This window comes from Lissotriton helveticus, chromosome 6 (assembly GCF_964261635.1).
Source record: "Lissotriton helveticus chromosome 6, aLisHel1.1, whole genome shotgun sequence".
Lineage (NCBI taxonomy): Eukaryota > Metazoa > Chordata > Amphibia > Caudata > Salamandridae > Lissotriton > Lissotriton helveticus.
In genome coordinates, this window is record NC_136067.1 from 1,621,052,965 (window position 1) to 1,621,074,215 (window position 21,251).

The 21,251-nt window shown below is 42.9% G+C and overlaps 1 protein-coding gene across 1 annotated transcript in view; it reads left to right on the forward strand.

The window, feature by feature from the left end:
- The first annotated feature begins 366 nt into the window (after positions 1-366).
- LOC144761839 (uncharacterized) overlaps positions 367-21,251 on the forward strand; it is a 151,081-nt gene continuing 130,196 nt past the window's right edge. Inside the window, exon 1 of the mRNA XM_078647066.1 lies at positions 367-478. The gene's annotated coding sequence lies outside the window, so the exon portion shown is untranslated. The remainder of the gene's footprint in view (positions 479-21,251) is intronic.

Here is a 21,251-nt window from a genome sequence, read left to right on the forward strand (position 1 = left end):
CCCAGTAGTCCTTCGGGCGGTTGTGGGCCTGTGCAACCGGGGGTTTGCCTAGTCACGCCCAGTAAATGGGCGTGTCAGTATAATTATGGTATTTGTACAACAGTTGGGTGGTTCGCCACTGTGTTGTTTGGCTCAACAGGCGGGCAGGTAGCGAGAATGCGGCCTGCCCTAGGATCGCCCGTAAGCTAACCCACCGTCATTACATATGTTGTATGTAATAAACCTGCAGCAATTTTTACCCAAACCTAACATTTGTGTCCTTGTGTTATTTGCGGGTTTGGGCATGTGGGGCGGGGGTTCATGTGGCCCTGATGTGACTAGAAGAGTTGTCCGTGACTACGGGCTCCGGCACATTCTCACTGTATCCTGAAGTGACGAATGTGCGTGGGGACGTGTCTGAGCGAAAGACTGAGATTGTTTTCTCGGACAGCCTGGCTACAGAAGAAGCTACTGCAGTCTGCTGGAAAATAAATAACATGTAAGTATGTTTTCTTGTTCAGAAATGTCCGTATTAAAACGTACTCATCCTCAGAACATCCAGCTCACAGTGCACAGTACGTCGTGATCTGCTTACACTGCACCCAGATAGGGTGGGGCAAAGAATAGCCGTGAAAAACAGCCTGCAGTGGATTTTTTTTTTTTGCTCTTAAAAGTGCTGATTGTTTGGGAACCAAAGTGCCCGTCTGCCCATACACTTAGTTGAAAAACGGGTATGCAGTCAGCTATTTTCTCCTGCAAATATTTTTGGGTGTTTTCCTATTTATTTTTTAAGCGAACACTGCACAGTCCAAGAGTGGAAAACAATAATATGATCCCTCCCGAAAAGAATAAAAACACGTCAGCATAATATACTGACAAATCTAGAAACTGACTTTCATGGACTGATAGCTTATGCCTCTGGGATAATGTCTTCTTTGGGGCCTAGTCACGATGATAAATATACACTTGTATATTCATTCACATTCACATTTACTACATCTCAGTGTAACACTACCCGTTTTGCTTTTCACCATTTCCAAGAGTAGATTTGTATCTAGGTGTTGATCTGCAGGTTGCCACCCGGCCAATTATTGGGCGAAGCTTCCTACAAAAGGATTTACGACTGTAAAGTTGCTGCTTGTACACGTCGACAGAGATCTTTGCACAGAAAGCATTGGAGAGGTTGATATCTCCGCCTGTAGGTTTGTGAGCTAGTATTTTGTAGTAGGTGAACTGTACTACTGTAGTATTATTTTAGATACCACATTGTACAATTTGTAAAAAGGTCCCCCATGTGTGTCTTTCGTTTTGAATGAAATGCTTTACATTTGATCCCAATTTCTGTTGTCTGTAGTTCTTTGTTCAACAATATTTTATTGGACATCGACCACACTAAAGGTATCAAACGCACTGACCATCTGTTAGTTGATGCAAGGTAAGTAGGTAACATGGCTCAAGAATTTACCTCAGTTTGTTCCAGTGAAGACATTCACTTCCCATGGGATATGCACAGCTCTTTTAGTAATTTGTCATTTTGTTCAATTTCTAAAATGAAAAAAGCCTGGCGAAAACAACATTTTAGAGAAATGTTAAAATTACGAAATTCCCTTTTCACGAAAATATATGTGTCTGTGGAAAAGCTGAATGTTTATTTTAAAGGAAAGCCTGATAAAAAGTAAGAAAGGAAAAGGGGATGGGTATACAGGACGGCGGCAGCATGGATGGGGTAGGGAAGTAGTAAGGGGTTTGTTTAGAAAGGGCATAAAGTTGGAGTAAGAGTAGGGGGTATATAAAAAAGGAGTAACGCTGGAGGGGGACTAAGGGGTTTGGAAAAGGAGTAAAGTGGTAGTAAGTGGTTTGTAAGAAAAAAGGTAGCGTGGGAAGGAGTAAGGAGCATGCAATAAGAAAAACGTCGGGAATAGTAAGGTGTTTGTAACAAAATCAGAAGTAAAGTGGGAAGGGAGTAAGGGTTTTGTAAAAAAAAAATGGAGTGCAGTGGGAGGGGGAGGGTCACAAAGGACATGGAAGGAAAGAAAGGGGGTCTTGAAGAAAAAACAATGAAGGGGTTAGATGGGGCTTTAAAAGGACTCCTGAAGCAAAACTATAATCAATTGTACAACCTGGTATTCATTAATCAGTAGCTTCACTTTGTTTCAAGGAACAGGAATCACTCCTCAGATTCAACCAGGATTTGTAGAAAGTCCCTATCAGCCTCTGCTTCACTGAAGCTGTATTGTTTGCCCTGATGGTACACCTCAACTTGACCAGCAGGTCCACTGAAGCTTGCAAACATCTAGCATTAAAGTCTCTCTTTCTGGCAAGTGTATCTGGACTCCAGTCTGAAAAATGTAGGAGGTAGAGGCCTTCCCACTTTAACTTCATCTTTTGAAACAGCTGTAGCAATTTCTCCAGCCTCTTGGGCAAAACCAGAACCACCTTGACCATGCTCCCAATGAACATGTTCAACGACTGACACTTCTGGCTAATCATACTCTTGGTACACTAGTTGCAAGCCTTCTTCTGTAGTGCAAGCTGTTCACGTCATACCTTTCCTATCACCGATGCAAGGATTTTCACAGGAGTCAGTGAGAAAACAACTAGCACACTTATTGAATGTTATCAATAATTTCATTTCTTGAATGGACCTTTAGGACCGTCTAAAACACAGTTCTTGAAAGACCATGGGCCAGCCAATGTCCCTCTTAACTCTTTTCCATTGACCTCCAGAGTTTTAATTCTAGAGGTTGAATATGTCAAATCGCACACTAAATAGATGACTTTAGCAGACAGACCTTCCATCGTAACATCAACTGCCTGCACGGCACTTGCTATATGAGTTATGTTTGAACCAAATCACTATGCAGGGTTTAAATAGGGTGCAACAGTATTTAGGGTCTGATTACGCTCTTGACGGAGAGGGTTACTCATTCCCAATCGTGACGATATCCCTTCCGCCGTATTGCAATTCCATTATATCCCATGGAACGTGTAATACGGCGGATGGAATGTCCGTCACGTTTGTGACAGAGTATTCCATCTGCCAAGCTCTTGACAGGCCCTTCTCTTCTGCTCAGAGCGGATTCCCCCACACTGACGCTGCCACCGTGTTTGCAATATATGGGTCTGTTCAGTAGATTTTGGAGGAGGACGACCACTTCTCGATGTCCGTGTATGACCGTCATCTCCCATTCGCACTCGTCTCTCCACCTGCTGTTCTCCTGGAGTCACTAGGATAATGCTTGCTCCTCCAGTTATGCAAATCTAACAGTGCAGACAAGTTTAGTTGCTCCAGATTCATAGTTACTTCAGTGCAGACCAGTTCCTGGTAACACCACCCTGAGGGCCATAGGAAATGGGGACAGAAAAATGAAGTGATGCAGCCGAAGGAGCCGACTGTGTCACCACAAAGTTTCACTGCAGATTCTAATTACATTTCTACAGAACTCCCTCAAGCACTCAGTGCTCAGGTCCAGTACCGCCATCTTGGCTCCTGGAAAGCCACCCCTCCTTCTCTTGTTAAATAATGGTTTGCTAAAAGGTTCCCAGGCTGCACATTCAAAACAGATACAAAGTATTCAAGATCCTTCCAGGACCTACTCCTGAACTCCACTGCTGAAGGCTCATACCCCCAAAGCCTTTTACCAGAAAAGACCATACCTGCCAAAGTACCTGTAATAGTCACTGAAGACAGTTTTGTTTCAACCAAACCTAGAACAATGTATCAGATCATTTCCTCTCCTGAAAAACGCCAGACCCCTTCTGGCTTGCTTTCAGCCATATTTCCAGTGAACCCCAACCATAGCTGCATACCTTACTGCAGGGGTCTCCAAACTTTTCAGTACGAGGGCCATTTATGTGCCGAAAACAGTTAGTTGTGTAAATGAATAAATACAATTTAATGAATGATTAAAGATCTAGCCGCAAGGGTTTATACATTGTAAAGGACTCTCCCATAGCACGTGTGCGGTCTCCTTGGTTATTTCCTATGATCTCTCTTGAACTGTCGACGTGTCACACTGCACCCACTCCAGAGAATGAAAACAGCACAGAGTACTGAGCAAGAACAATGGTGGAACAAGCTAAAGCCAAGAACAAAAACCAGCTCGAAACATGGTAATTAATCAAAACTATTAAAGCAAGTTACAGAAGATTACTACATGCTGTAAAAAAGATGCCAAGGCGGGCTGAAAAATGAAAAACATTGAGCGCTCAGCTACTGGTGCCTTTCATACCTCTTTATTTTTGTGGAGTTTTATATAGCGTGAACTCGACCCGAAGGTATCTGAGCACTTTACATGAGCACCAGTTGCGTTACTGACGGACACATTCATTTTTGTTAGGCGTGGGGAGATTAAGTGATTTGCCCAGAATCACAGGATGTTGAGCGTCCCTGCAGAGACTCGAACCTAGTTCCCTAGCTTCGAAGTCGTTGGCGCTAGCTTTTATGCCACACCCTCTCCCCTCATTGCACAACAGCGATGATTGAGCCATGCATTTTCCCTTCCATCACTCCAGCTTCCTCCTGAGTGGCCATTGCTTTCGGACAGTCATCCATTGCCATCTTTAGTGACTTGCAATCTTTGGCTGCAACTCAGTGGCACCAACCCTGAACACTCAGGATTTTGTATAGGGCCAACACTGTGGATTTGAGAGCACATTATGACACCAGGGAAAAATGGAGACAGTGTAATCCTCATACAACACACAGGGTAGGAGGGTCTCAGGGAAGTTTTAAGACCTGCCCAGGTTACAATCCCCTAATACCTAACATGAAAAACCAAAATAAACCTGGGGGTCTACTGTTGAGTAAATTGTGTACTATGAGGTAATAAGACTTATGCCCAATAGTTAGGTACAAGGTAAGTTACCTTTCAGTCTCCAATGAAATGCTCATAATCCAACACACAAAACCACCAGTAACAGTAGGTGTGACCCAATGTCCAGAGGTGGATTCCGATCAAAGCCTTGTTAATGATCAATATTATCATATGGTCATCCAAATGTAGGGATGGTGCGTCTCTAGATGATTGAGACAGTGTCCATGCCCTCCATGACATGAAAGACAGGGTTACGACCTGCAATTACTCGTAGACCATATGTGTGACCATTAAATGGGAACAAGTGCAGTGCAAAAAAAGAAAGTAAAAGTGAGATGAAAAGTAGAATAGAGGACAAATAGCGAAAAAAACTTTAATAGCTATTGGTCTCTTTCTGATTAAAACCAAGAACAGCACAGAAAAGCAGTTTCACCAAATAGCTGCATAAGGGCCGACATGTTTCTGCCAAACAGGGAACAAACTCCCAGGGCTTTCTTCAGGGCCTCTGTTCTAAACAATTTTTGCCACTGCATGTGCGTACTACATATAAATAAACCAATATCAAATCGTGAAAACATCAAACCATAAAGGATATGTGTAACTATTCCTCCATGTCAATTGGTATAATATTCACCTACAATAAACAAAAAGTGATGTCAGTGTATTGGATACAACAGTATATAAGAATACAAATTGGCATTCAATTTACCTTACTCACCCATAATGACAGGGGATAGGACCTCACCTCACCTGGACCAGGCTCAGGATAGGGGAGGCCACGCGCTGTGAAAATAAGGAAATGGGTGCTTGATAAAAGAGCAGGGTAACTCATTCTCTTCCTTACTCCAAAAATCTGTCACCTCTCTCTTTACATAACTTACAGACCCCTTACTACTACTACTCACTAGCAAGCTCACCCACACACCATCTGAGTGGACAGTCACTCAATGACTCTCTATTTATCAAAAGCATTTATATAATGCATTAAGGCAGAGTAGCATTACTATGAATGCTCTTAGTAATCGAAGATCACTAGTATGCTACATAGCAGAAGTCTGGCCATGGATCTCCTTACCTCTCCGTCGTTGCCTCAGACTGGACCTAAGTCTGGGGGAGGCAACGTGAGGAGGAGGGCAGGACTATTTTGAAACTAAGAACAACGAAGCATCGAACAATCGGATCGCTTCTAACTCGATATTAAATAAAATGTACTGATTGTGAGCACATTTCTTATGATTAAACAGGAAAATAAATCGAGTATGTAGCCAAGACTTACTTCGTGTTAATTTGTAAAAGCAGAGATAGCTCTCAGTCTCGGAAAAGATAATAATCCCGGTATTGCGTAATCTCGCGATATTAGTTCAATCTCGTGAGAAATATTAACTACAACATAACGTCATCGCAAGCTGGGCTGTAGTTCCAGGATCTCGCGAATAGAAATGGATTATAAATCAGGCCGTCATGCCAGGCAGATAAACTCATCCCTGATTCTAAGCCAATACCTAAGAATAAAGTATAAGGTATAGGGACCATTGCGGTTATAGTTGGTAGGAGCCGAGATCGCTCCGGGGATCAGAAAGCCAACATACCGTGTGCTCTCGCGCTCATTGTCAAATCTCGCGAAATGATAAACACTCCACAATGATGTCATCGTAAATGAGACTGTAGTTTTACGAATTCGCGAGTAGTGAAGGGTTCTTAATTATGCCTATAGTTGGCGAATTAGTCCATGCTATATGACACATGCATCAAAATTAGATATAGATAACCATAACGATTACATGTGTTGATCTCGCATAGAAATCCATGATATTAATTGAATATCGCGAATTTTAAAAAGAACTACAAAATGACGTCATCATGGACCAAATTGTAGTTCGAAAAACATGCCGATTGTATTAGCAAGTTGTCAGGGGCTATCAAAGTGGCCCATAGTGGAGGACAAATAAAGTAGCTCATGTGTTAGTATTAATGTGCCCAGTATGACAGTGTAGTTCAGAAGTGTAGATTCCTATCATGAAGAAATGATTGTGTTAATGAGCCCAATATACCAATATGGTCAAAGGGTGTTCATTCTTATCATAAAGGAGTACCATCTCGATTCTAGTTGGAACAAAAAGGGAATTACGCATGATGTAAGGGACTCAGTATGTCATCATTATGTCCAGGAAAAGAATTCTAATGGATTACCGAGAACACAATGTAAGAATATGATTTAACCTTGTAAAGCTGAAACTGTAAAACTGAACCAACGTCTAAACATGTATTGGTAGTTTTCTCAAAGTGTTGTCCAGGGTATCTCATCGTTTAACCCCCGGGTATCTGTCGATAATCTATATATCCATTTCTGCTCCTTGGCAAAAAGATATTTTGATATGTCTCCAATATATGAAGGTATGAAGGGTTTCTCTAAAGCCGTCCATATAAAGTCAGTCTCGCAATGGTTTAGCTCTATAAAGTGTTTAGTAAGTTTAGAAACACTTTTTTTGCACCTGAAAGCACTTTTGTGCTCCAGCATCCTGGTCCGAACCTTCCTGGTTGTCATGCCTATATATTTCTCTGAGCAAGGGCATGTGAGTTGGTAGATGACATGTGAACTATTGCAGTTCGAAAATTCTTTTAAAATCCATGGACGATCTGTTCCAATGTCAATCTGAGTGGCTTTAGAGGCCTGAGGACAAACCGAGCAGTTTCCGCACGGATGATGTCCGGTCACTGCCGCTAGATCCCATAATGTACCTATAGCTCGCCTGGGGGTCTCTTTTGGGCGAGTATGTATTAAACGGTCTCTCAAATTGCTGGATCGTTTGAAGCCAGAAAGAGGTAGTTCAATTTTGTCATTACTGCAGTTGAGAACTCGCCAGTGATGTCTTACGATGCGTTGGATTTGGTTTGATTTCGTGTTGAACGTGCTGACAAACGTAAGACGTTCCAATGGCGCCTTAGGAGGGGCTACCTCCAATAGTGCCTCACGGTGATTATTAACTGCTCTTTTCCAGGAGCGTTTGATCAACTGTTTCAGAAAATGTCTGGCTTGTAGTTGACTAGACAAGCACTCAGCATGTTTATTGAAGGTTTCCAATGTAGAACAGTTCCGCCGCACACGTAGGAACTGCCCATAAGGCAAATTGTCCCTCGGAGCTTTGGGATGCTGGCTCTCGTACAGTAATAGTGAATTCCTGGCCATTGATTTTCTAAATAGCTCAGTCTGCAGACCCATGGGGGTCACATAAATAGATAGATCTAGGAAAGAAATTCTCTTTTTACTGCTCTCCACAGTGAATCTCAGAAACTGATTACGGGAGTTTAACCACTGATAAAACGCTAGAATAGACTCAGTGTCACCTAGCCATACCACGAGGATGTCGTCTATATATCGCTTTCACCAACGGATGTGTGGAAAGAATGGATTCGTGGTAATCAGAACATGTTTCTGTTCAAAGGTATGAACATAAAGGTTCGCCAAGCTGTGCGCAAAAATACTTCCCATGCTGGTACCTGATATCTGTAAATAGATGGTGTTTTCATACTTGAAAAAATTATCTTTCATGGCCATTTTTGCTAATGCCATGATAAAGGAGACTGGCGTAATCGACTCCAAATTAGTACCCTCTAAGATGGACGTAATGGTGTCAAGAGTTTCATCCTGGGGGATGGAGGTATAGAGAGATTCGACATCAAACGAGACTAGATGGTCTGTTGCTACAGTGAAGTCGATCTCTGGAACTGCCCGTAACACATCCTTAGTATCCTTAAGGTATGTGGGCATTGTCTGCACTAGTGGTCTCAGAAAAAAGTCCACAAAAGCCGAAAGAGGCTCCAAAAGAGAGCCTTGACCCGATATTATGGATCTGCCAGGCGGTGGTCTCTGGGACTTGTGAACTTTTGGCAAAGTATAGAAATAAGGCATAATGGGGTTCTGTGCTTGTATGAACTTAGCCTCATGGTTGGTAATCCAACCTTCACTCAAAGCTTCATCAACCATGTATTTGATTTCATTAGTCAGTCTATCCGTCGGGTCAGTGTTCAAAGATATATAGGAGCTGTTGTCACCTAGCTGTCAAAGGCATTCATTTCTATAAAACTCAGTATCCTGAATGACTTTAGAGCCCCCTTTGTCAGCGGGTTTGATGGTAATCACGGGGTCTTGTGCTAGTGATTGTAAGGCCTGTTCTTCCAGTCTGGACAAATTCTTAAAAGTTCTGTTCCGTGTGTTCCAAAGTTTATCCACATCATCTTTCACAGCCTTCTCTAAGGTCGCTACTTGTAGTGGTACAGAATGTACTGGAGGTAGAAAGGAAGATTTAGTCCTCAGCCCCGTGTTTGCATTAGTCATACTGTTGTCATCGCTAACTTTGTCTCTAAAAAAATAGTGCAGACGTAGTTTGCGAAAGAATTGAGCAAGTTCCACCTGTAATTTAAAGGGATCGCCATTGTTGGTGATGACATACCCAAGCCTTTGTTAAGAACTACCTCCTCTATGGTAGAGAGAACTTTTCTGCTGAGATTCACTACCAGGCTTGGTTCAGTGTGTGTGCTCACTGACGTGGGTTCCCCTTCGTCTGACTGCGCGTCCCTGTGTGAGGTCCTGTTGAGTCCCCCCAGTGTACCTGCATCTGTGTGTTTCTTCTTTTGCCTCTGGTTCTTCGTTGGCCAAACCCTAAAAAAGGTTGATTATTGTAATTAGGGTAACCTGAAAAGGGGCCCGTCGGTGGTTGGAAAGGATACTGGAAATTACCAGGAGGTCCCCAAGGTGCGGGTTGGCCACCAAGGTTGTGTCTGTGGGTGCTGTTGTCCTCTGTAATTCTGATACCGGTTGGGACGCCCTTGTCCTCTACCCGTATATGATGAAGGGCCGGCTGTATCAGAGTCGCTCCCAGAGTCAGTGCTGGAACCTGAATAGTTAGAACCAAAAGCCATACTGTTTTTTCTAAACTGGTGGAGTGTAGTTATCACTAGTGTAGGGATACACCCTCTCTAGTTGAAACTTGGCCAGGTCCTTCTTAAACCTGTCTATTTTTGTCTGTAAAATAGAATCATTATTATTATTAAAATAATAAGTACCGAAAAGAGGACAGCAGATGCTATCCTCGTTGAAATTCAAGTCCTTGAAGGACAGATCAAAGCTACAATCACCCCTGCTTTATATAAGAAACAACATGACGAGTCCGACAGAAACAACAAGGACTTCAATGATTCTATTTTACAGACAAAAATAGACAAGTTTAAGAAGGACCTGGCCAAGTTTCAACTAGAGAGGGTGTACTTCTGAACTACACTGTCACACTGGGCTCATTAATACTAACACATGAACTACTTTTTTTGTAGTTCTTTTTAAAATTCGCGATATTCAATTAATATCATGGATTTCTATGAGAGATCAACACATGTAATCGTTATGGTTATCTATATCTAATTTTGATGCATGTGTCATATAGCATGGACTAATTCGCCTACTATAGGCCTAATTAAGAACCCTTCACTACTCGCGAATTCGTAAAACTACAGTCTCATTTACGATGACATCATGCTGGAGTTTTTATCATTTCGCGAGATTTGACAATGAGCGCGAGAGCACGCGGTATGTTGGCTTTCTGATCCCCGGAGCGATCTCGGCTCCTACCAACTATAACCGCAATGGTCCCTATACCTTATACTTTATTCTTAGGTATTGGCTTAGAATCAGGGATGAGTTTATCTGCCTGGCATGGCGGCCTGATTTATAATCCATTTCTACTCGCGAGATCCTGGAACTACAGCCCAGCTCGCGATGACGTTATGTTGTAGTTCATATTTCTCACGAGATTGAACTAATATCGCGAGATTACGCAATACTGGGATTATTATCTTTTCCGAGACTGAGAGCTATCCCTGCTTTTACAAATTAACACAAAGTAAGTCTTGACCACATACTCAATTTATTTTCCTGTTTAATCATAAGAAATGTGCTCACAATCAGTACATTTTATTTAATATCGAGTTAGAAGCGATCCGATTGGTCGACGCTTCGTTGTTCTCAGTTTCGAAATAGTCCTGCCCTCCTCCTCACGTTGCCTCCCCCAGACTTAGGTCCAGTCTGAGGCAACAACGGAGAGGTAAGGAGATCCATGGTCGGACTTCTGCTATGTAGCATACTAGTGATCTTCGATTACTAAGAGCATTCATAGTAATGCTACTCTGCCTTAATGCATTTTATAAATGCTTTTGATAAATAGAGAGCCATTGAGTGACTGTCCACTCAGATGGTGTGTGGGTGAGCTTGCTAGTGAGTAGTAGTAGTAAGGGGTCTGTAAGTTAAGTAAAGAGAGAGGTGACAGATTTTTGGAGTAGGGAAGAGAATTAGTTACCCTGCTCTTTTATCAAGCACCAATTTCCTTACTTTCACAGCGCGTGGCCTCCCCTATCCTGAGCCTGGTCCAGGTGAGGTGAGGTCCTATCCCCTGTCATTATGGGTGAGTAAGGTAAATTGAATGCCAATTTGTATTCTTATATACTGTTGTATCCAATACACTGACATCACTTTTTGTTTATTGTAGGTGAATATTATACCAAATGACATGGAGGAATAGTTACACATATCCTTTATGGTTTGATGTTTTCACGATTTGATATTGGTTTATTTATATGTAGTACGCACATGCAGTGGCAAAAATTGTTTAGAACAGGGGCCCTGAAGAAAGCCCTGGGAGTTTGTTTCCTGTTTGGCAGAAACATGTCGGCCCTTATGCAGCTATTTGGTGAAACTGCTTTTTTGCGCTGTTCTTGGTTTTAATCAGAAGAGACCAATAGCTATTAATGTTTATTCCCTATTTGTCCTCTATTTTACTTTTAATCTCACTTTCACTTTGTTTTCTTGCACTGCACTTGTTCCCATTTAATGGTCACACATATGGTCTACGAGTAATTGCAGGTCGTAACCCTGTCTTTCGTGGAGGGCATGGACACTGTCTCAATGATCTAGAGACTCACCATCCCTACATTTGGATGACCATATGATAATATTGATCATTAACAAGACTTTGATGGAAATCCATCTCTGGACATTGGGTCACACCTACTGTTACTGGTGGTTTTGTGTGTTGGATTATGAGCATTTCATTGGAGACTGAAAGGTAACTTACCTTGTACCTAACTATTGGGCATAAGTCTTATTACTTCAGAGTACACAGTTTACTCAACAGTAGACCCCTAGTTTTTTTTGGTTTGACAGTGTAATCCTGCCAGAGCAGAGCTGTCAATTCCCTCAGCAAGACCCTCAGGGAGCACTGGATATTCACCAGAACTCATAGGGTCGTCCCTTCAACTGCTATACGGTCCTCCATGCAGGCCTCTGTCTCCAACGCTTACAAACGGATCTTGGAAGTCACATTGACATCCATGTGCTGCGAGGCAGACTGCGTGTCCTAGGAAAGCCCCCTGATGAAGAGCTTTTGGCCACAACTTAACACTTCCCTCTTCTGACCCTATTTGGTGGCAGGGGGTAAAGGCATGTGAATGCGGTCATCCTACAGCATTGTTCTTGTTGTGTGAGTGATGACCCCTCTGGTTGATAACCGATGTAAAACCCTAGAATTGTGTGGCCCATCCAACATTGTTGATGTAATGTGTTTGAGGAGATAACTTGATGATGTGCTTCAACAGAGTCGGTACAATATGCCTGAGGAGATGGACTCATGGTGACCCTATAGTCGTGCATCATGAAAAGGGGTTGAACACTGCCCCTGGATAGTGCTGAATCTAAATACAAAATCTTACGAGCATCCAATATAAAGAGCACTCGCATGCACATTAGAGTACCTAGAAGCCATTAAGCTAAGCAGTGTGTGCTTTACAAAAAAAATACGCACAGCGATACGTTGCGAAAGGCAGAGGAGGAGAGGCCCAAAGAGTCCTGCTCGTAGGGTCCTGAACCGGAAGCACAGCACAGGTGGCTGAACTGCAGGTAGGGACTTCTAGAAGGAGAGGTCACTTTTTGTGATTGTGGAAGTAGACCAGGAGTAAGTGGTCACAATTTGCACCCAGAGAGAGAGAGAGAGAGAGCAGTACAGCGGGTTCATGGTGTGAGACTAGAGAGGTGGGGTTTACCGATAACTACAGAGAATATATACTCACTGGGAGGTCCCTGGCAATCCCATTTCCGAATTCATTTACTGTTTCATCACCTTCACAACTTCTGCAAATTTGTTCTATGTATTCAGTGCCTTTTCAGTGAAGCATATTTTCTAATATAGTATTTCTCATGGGCCCTGGCCCTCACATCACCCTCAGTTCATTGTGTACTAAAAGAGGAACTAAAATAGATTAAAATAATACATAATAATGGTTTTTCTAGTAGATGGCACTACAGACTTGAAAGTCAACATACTGCAATGAAGATTTCATGGAAGAAAGCAACGGAAGTGCCAGATTTCCACCGGCGTCAAATCTTGGCGTTAACACATCACATTCTAAAAATACCTTTAGAAACTAAGGCAGGTTGTCAATAGATTTAACTTCTTCTGATTTTTGACAATTTAATTTCTAGTTGTATAACGGATGATTTTCCACATATTATTTCAGGATGACTATTTGTAAATGCCATATTTTAGGGTGTAAGGCCTAGAAACGCAAAACAAATTCAAGTTGCTGTGGGCCTGGTTAAATCTTGTAGCGGGCCGTAGTTTAGAGACCGCTGACTTAATGCATAGTTATTATTATTATTATTATTAAAAAATTTTATAGAGCGCGTAGTCACCCTAAGGTATCCCAGCGCTAAAGATCCCTACTTCTGTGGGATTTGAAGTTGAAGCAGTAAGATCACAATAAACCAGAATACCGAACTTTTCCTGTGACCCAGAGTTCCTGTGGCATTGGAGTCCTGTATCCGTTCACGTCTGATGGCAGCCAATGGAATCAATTACACTGTCAACAGTGCAAAGCATCTGCAATCTTTTTAAACACAACAGAAACCATGTGGTGTGCGTCCTGAAAATCGAAGCTGGAATATCGAGGTATCCAAAATATCGAAAGGCAAGTAGATAGAGATTTTCTGTACATAACTCCACATATACATGCCTTTACTTATATTCACTGAAAAAAAAACAAAGGTTACAAGGTCGTTATAGTTAGCAAATAGAATTTAAAAAAACCTTAGAAATTCACCTAATTACCAAAGGTTCCAGGGACTTTATAGTTATGCTCAGATTTCACTCATACAAAACCATGGAAATTCAGCAGCAATAGTTACCTGTGCTAACGATAACTTACGCCCCCGCAGTGCACTGCTTATGACCTCGCATATTACATCACTCATGACATGGTCAGTGACATCACTGATGACATTTCAAATGACATCACTGATTACATCATCCAGTGAGTGTTTTTCAAATGTTTGAGTGTTAAATATATATACACCAAGATACTACAAAAGTTAAATAACTATACTTTGTGTACTACTAATGAGTAAAGCTATTTTTAACATATATTATGTGAGTGGCTGTGTGTCTGTGTGTATGTATGTGCTAGTAGATTTCTGAGTGGCTTTATGGGTATGTGAGTGGTTGTATGGCTGTGAGTGAGTGGCTGACTGAGTGGCTGTAGGGGTGAGTAAGTGGCTGGCTGTATGATTGGCTGTATAGGCAAGTTATGGAGTGTATGAGTGGCGTATGTGTGAGTGGGGGCATACGTGGTGTATGGGTGAGGGCATGGGTGTGTGTGAGTGACTGCATGGGTGAGTGAGTGAATGTGAGAGTGGCTGTATGGGTGAGTAAGTACACATGTTAGTATCTGTATGAGTAAGTGAGTGGACGTGTGAGTAATTGGGTGAGAGAGTGACTGTATTATTGTATGGGTGAGCAAGTAGGTGTGTGAACAGCTGTATGGCTGACTGACTCAGTGTGTAAGTGGCTGTATGGGTGGGTGTGTTAGTGTCTGTATAGATGTGTGAGTGGCTGTATTGGTGAGTGAGTGACTGGATGTTTGAGGTGCTCTGAATCAGTGAGTGGATGTATGAGTACTTGTATGGGTCTTGAATGGGTTTGTGAGTTGTGTGGGAGTGGGTGTACGTGAGGTTGGATAGGGGTCTGTGGGTGTGTGAGTGGTTCGGTGGATGATGTCATCAGTGATGGCATTTGAGATGTCATCAGTGATGTCGCTGACCACACCATGAGGGATGTAATATGTGAGGTCATAAGCAGTGCATCCTGATGCATTAAAGTTAGCTTAGGTAACTATAATTGCTTAAGTAAGGCAGAAATAATATCCTCCTTAGTCATTGTCTATAGTACTTGTTCCATGTTTCCTAGGGTGACTTTGTCTGGGCTGGTCAGTGCAATAAATCCTGAACTGAGTTTTGGACCCCATTCATGTCCCTTTCTGGTATTCTCAGCTCCCATTGTCTTGACATTGCCATATTTGCTTTGAGGAGACAATTTTCTCAAATATCTATATTTGTAGCAGCAGAGCATAGTATTTAGTCTTGTATTTTAATCACCCAAGTCTCTTCTGGTTCGATATCTGACTTGAAAAGACTGGTTGCTCTGACTTTCTCTTTTTTGTGCTTCATAATTTAAGGGTGCTTCTAATGTTTGTCTCTTGGGCAACCCCAAAGCCATGTCACATGCATTGACTCCACTATGGTAAACTCCTCAGTTCAATCAATCAGTCAAGGATGTATGTAGCGCTGCTTAGCACCCATTAGGGTATACAGGTGCTTGCAGGTCCCGATGGACTTATTCGAACTGAGGTCTTGAGGGCCTTTCAGAGTTCCGGTAGTAAGGTGATGGCCTGGAGCTGTGGGGAAGGCTGTTCCTGGTCTTTGATGTGATTTAGGAGAAAGAAAGTCCTCCGCATTTGCTTAGGTGGATGCGGGACGTGTGGAGAAGAGATAGGGAAGCGGAGTATAGTCTTCTGGACGGTTGGTGAAAGTTGAGCAGGTGGTTTATGTAGACAGATCCTTGGTTATGTAGGGCTTTGTGTGCGTGTGTCAGCAACTTGAATTGGCATCTCTTCTGTATTGGGAGGCAGTGAAGTTGCCTAAGTTGAGGTGTGATGTGGGTTTGTCGAGGGAGTTCAATGAGGAGTCTGGCTGTTGCGTTCTGTATGGTTTCAGTCTTTGTAGGTGGTGTGCTGATGATCCCTGCATAGGGAGCGTTGCCATAGTCCAGTTAGCTGGTGATGAGTGCCTGTGTAATGGTGTGCCTTGTCTGCTGGGTGCTGGGGGAGCCATTTGCAGATTCTCTGTAGCATGGTAGTAGCGTGTGGAAGCAGGTGGAGGAGACAGTGTTGATGTTGAATTTCATAGTCAGCTTGCAATCGAGGATGGTTCTGAGTTTTCTGGCGCGGCCAGTGGAGGTGGGTGTGGGTCTTAGTTCTATGGGACATCAGGTGTCGTTCCAGGGTTTGGTGTTGTTGCTGAAGATCTGCACCTCTTTCTTGTCTGTGTTAAGCTTCAGTCAATTGCTTTCATCCAGCTTGCGACACTTGTCATGTATCTGTGAAAGTTGGTGCTGGCAGTGGCCGGTGTAGCGTCCTCCCCAGCCCGGGTACATGTAAAGGACCGTGCATAACTAAACATTCTACAGTATGAATTCTATCACCTACACCCAAGCACTCACGGAGGTTCTACGGAGGTCATCGGGGACCAAAAGGGTCCCATCATCTCTAACTCACAAAACACTACATCTCTCCCTTTGTTAAATAAAAAGTACACTTAACTACATATATACATCACAACCCTTCTATAAGTTGCTTTGGGGCTCGAATCAAACACTCAGATCTTGTCATGTGAGGCTACGGAAATACAGGAGACATGTCCGTGACTGGAACAGGAGATTAAGACAATGGTACAGTCGTTGGGCTCGCAGGATTCTCAGGTGGATAAATCTGACTACTGACACCTGGAGTTGGCGCACACAAGCCAACACCACAGCAAGACTTTCTTTTTCAAGTTGACAATAAGAACGTTCTGTCGATGACAATCTCCGAATAGCTTAAGCCACAATGTGTTTAATAGCATTGGGGTGTCCAATGTGCTAGGCAAGGATGGCATCCAACCCCACTGGGCTTACATCAACAACAATCTCAGTCTGCGATTTCGGATCAAAATATGCCATTTCAGTGTTTTTTTCAATAGCATGCTTGATTTTTTTTAAGCTCTATTCACATTCATGTGACCATTGAAATGGAACATTTTGTTTTGTTAAGTCTCTCTGAAGGGCACTCACCTTGTCAAAATCACGCATACACCTTGAACAGTAACTGGCGATTCCAAGGAAGGCTCACAGCATAATTACATCTTGAGAGGGGTTGGGGGGTGGATGCCAAGGCTTGTACTTTATTTGGATCTGGAGTCATTACCAAACTGAAAAGATATGACATAAGAACTTGAGTTTTGTTTTCTGCAGTTAAAGTGAGACCTGAATCATCAGCAAATATCACACTTGTGTAAGAGCTTTATCATGTTCTTTTCGTGTGGCCCCAAAAACTAGTATGTCATCACTGTAATTGAAAGCATTTGTGACTGGCTGTATTATGCGATGAATTACATCCTGAAAGAGTTCTGCTACGGAGGACACTCTGAAACGTAGTCTTTTATAATAAAACAGCCCAACATGAGTTGAAAAGGTAGTAATGTACCTGCATTTTTCTTCCAGTTCGAGTTGGTGATACACTTTGTTCAAATCAAGGCGGGAAAATACTTTGGTTCCATTCAGCATTGTAATCATGTCAGCAATGTGTGGACCTGGATGTCCTTCTCTTTCCGACACCTTGTTCTCTTCCCGCATATCAACACAGATGCGTACGGCTCCTCCACCATCCTTCAGCACTATGATTATGGGGGACACCCATGGTGTCGTAGCAGTGGATTGCTCATTGATGTCATGTTTCAATAATGCCTCAATTTCTTTCTCAACAGTCTCTTGCACGTCAAATGCAATTCAACAATGTCGAGCAACAGGACGGATATCCTCATTTATGTGAAGTTGTACTTTCATTGTCTTAAGTCTTCCTAGTCCATGAAACAGAGATGGAAATTAATTCATTACTTTGTGATAGGCATTGACATTGTAGTTTACAGAAATCAGCTCCATGTCAGCAGCAGTGCTGAAACTGAGTATACATGCACTTGATGAAGTGCCTTGCAGGACATGAATAGGTGCATGTACTTTTGTCTTTATATGATTCACTGTTGCCATAAACAAACCATGACTTTGTAGAGGCGTGAAAGCACCCCATGCATATACTTTGGTTTTTGTTGGGTTTAAACAGGACATTGGAGATAGCTCATGGTATTTTTCCTGTGGCTTAATGTTTATTGACGCGCCACTGTCTGTGATAAACAGAATGGAGCACCTGTTCACCTTCAGTGTGATTTTGGGAGAGTGTCCAAATGAATTTCGCACTTTCACCTTTTTATCTCGTTTCAACTGGCACTCTTCCTTGCAAGAAGCTAATCCTACATGCACATGTCGTTCAGTGGTCAACATTCACATCACACACCCATCTTCCTCACTATCACTTGCCAAAGATGGTGACAAACTTTCGTCATCAATCGACGTTGTACAGTTTCTACTTGCCTCAACTGATGTTTCTGCTGGCCTTGTGGGTGTGGTTGGAACGCTTTCTGGCATCCATTTTGTTTTCTCAATGTGACGCACTTGATCTTTCTACCTTTTTATTTTCTAGACGTGATGCACTTGATTGTTCCCTCGCTTTGCTAACCATTACAAAATGGTTCTCTTATCCGCAGCCTTTGAATATCTGTCTAGTGGTGGGCCATTTACCTTCACATGGAAAGGAAAATCTACTTCAAAAACACAACTTCTTTTTTTTGGAGACATTGCTTTATGGCTTTCTACCTTATTTTTCAGCGTACTTTTCACACTTAGCGCTGATTCATTTTGGGCCGTTCCGGCCACCATGTCGGCTGCTTGTCTGTCAGCTCTTTCTTCTGCTTTAGCAGCCCTTAAATATTGCTCTAACTTGAGTCGGTGCTTCTGAATATGGGGAGACCTGTTAAGCTGCTCTTTAAGCGTAACCCCTAAATAATCAAATGTGCAGACTCTCTCCAGGAGAATGCTGTTTAGAATTGGATGGGAGCGTGCCAACGGATAGGGATGAAATAATGTGTTTACTTTGTTTTAGTAAGATTAATCTCCAGGCCTCTCTGCTGGTAGAAAATTCCAAAAGCTTTTGGACTCTCTTTGGGGTTTTCGAGTTTAAAAAAGTGTCATGTGCAAATAGTGGCATAACACAGATGGGGGTCTGAGTTCCAGGGGCCCCTCCGCACTGAACCCTAGACTGAAAGTTCCTAAGTGAGTCCAGAGGTAGGGCCCCTCCATGTACTTTGCAGGGAGGCCCCCTCAAGTTTCGTTACACCACTGTGTGCAAACAGGAGAACCAGACCCTACCATTTGCAAATCTCAGGCATCATTATCACACAGCCCTAGTTCGACCACCAAATCATTGATATATAAAAGAAATAGGCTCAGGGCTAGAACACACACTTGCCGTACACCCTGAGTGACAGGAATAGGGACTGTCAGTTCACCCAGAGAACCACATCTCACCTTGGCAACATTATTGGAGCGGGCCTGATAATAACAAGATATTTTGGAGTGCTCACATTCATCATAGCCTTCCACAGGGATTCCCTTGGTACGAGGTCAAAAGCAGTCTGAGGTCCACAAAGACTATATATAAACTGCCTCCCCCCAAAATATTAATTGAAGGCAAAACACCAGATTAATAGCGCTAATACAGTTCCTATCCCTGTACTTTACCCTTACTAGGTGCACATACATCCAGCGCAGTCACTACTCCTGTGCTGCAGAGCCCTCCACATATTCCTAATGTAGACAAAGGGTAAGCTAAGCGTACAGTAGAGGAACATTTAATAAGGTGACTGAGCCTGTAGGCCTCCCTCTAGTGGCCCAGGATAAAAGGACCTGCTCACTACTACCGATCAATTACTGATATGCTGCCACCACCACGCTGGTGCTGCTTAACTCTTGATGAAGGCAATAGCCTTTCATCACTTTGAGGGTAGCACTTTAGTTGCCCCTCTCAGTCCGACAACACTAGTCTGTGAGACATGCATATGTAATGGAGCAAACGCATGATCTGTGTTCGCTCGTGACAAAGAAAATCAGCATTATGGATCCAGACAACAGAACAGACGGACACTCAGGGCAGGGTTACACATCTGTAACCATGCAGAGGACTTTTCAGTCTCGACAGATGTCCCTCCCAGATAAGAACACCCAAAACCAACTGCTAAACTGGATAAGTTGGGTAGTCAGACAGTTAAAACTGTCGGGAAGTCCGTCAGCACTCCTGTGGATCAATCCGCTCTGTGCTCCTCTACAAATTCTAACCCTTGCAAAGAAAAAGACCATCTCATTGACTTGGGATTCTCTCCTTTCATAGCCTTCAACCATTTAAGGGGCTTATGATCTCTGAGCACCACAAACTTAGTAACAAACAAATATGGGCAAAACTTACGCAAGGCCCACTCTATGGCAGAGCACTCCTTCTCAATAGCCGCCCAGTTCTGCTCTCTGGGTAGTAACCTCCTACTAACAAAGGCTACCGTACACTCTCTACCTTTGCAGTTCAGCTAACACCACTCCAACTCCTTTGTCCGAGGCATCTGTCTCTACAATAAAACGCTGACTGTAGTCTGGCGCTTTCAGTACCGGTGCGGTGCATAGTGCCATCTTCATTTCCTGAAATGCCTTTTGGCATTCGACAGTCCATATTACTTTTGTGGCTGCTTCCTAAAGGTCAAAGCAGTCAGTAGGGCAACTATACTTCCATAGTTCCCACGACGTTCCTCTAATACCCGATGAGTCCTAAAAAGGCCCTCACTTCAATCTGGGTAGTCGGTACCTTCCACTCCATCACAGGCTGAATCTTGGCATCCAAAGGGCAAATCTCGTTCTCCACTTTAAACACAAGGTAGACTACAAAGGACTGCCCCACCTGACACTTAGTTGCTTTGATGGCCAGTTTCTTCTTTTGTATTCTTGACAACACTTGTTCAAGGTGCCTCAAGAGGTCCTTCCATGATTTCGCAAACACCGCAATATCATCCAATTAGGCCACAGAGCACTCTTCCAACCCTGCGACAATATGGTTTTCTGTACACTAGCAAAAGATTTAAAAGCGTGCTTGGGCCTGGGCTCGAAGTATTGTTGGAGAACAATGGGGCATATGCATCAAAGTAGGCTTTTCCGAGTCCTTAATTGCGATTATTAAGGAATCGCAATTAGGGACTCTCAAAAGCCTATGCATGTAGAAATCGCTATTAAAATAGCGATTTCTAAACATTCCTTAATTGCGACTCGCAAATTGTGAGTCGCAATTAAGGAATGGCTTCCCATTCATTTCTAGGGGCCTAAAAGCCCATAGGAATGAATGGGAAATTGCATGCACAATTTGCGAGTACCAATAGGTACTCGGAAATTGCGCAGG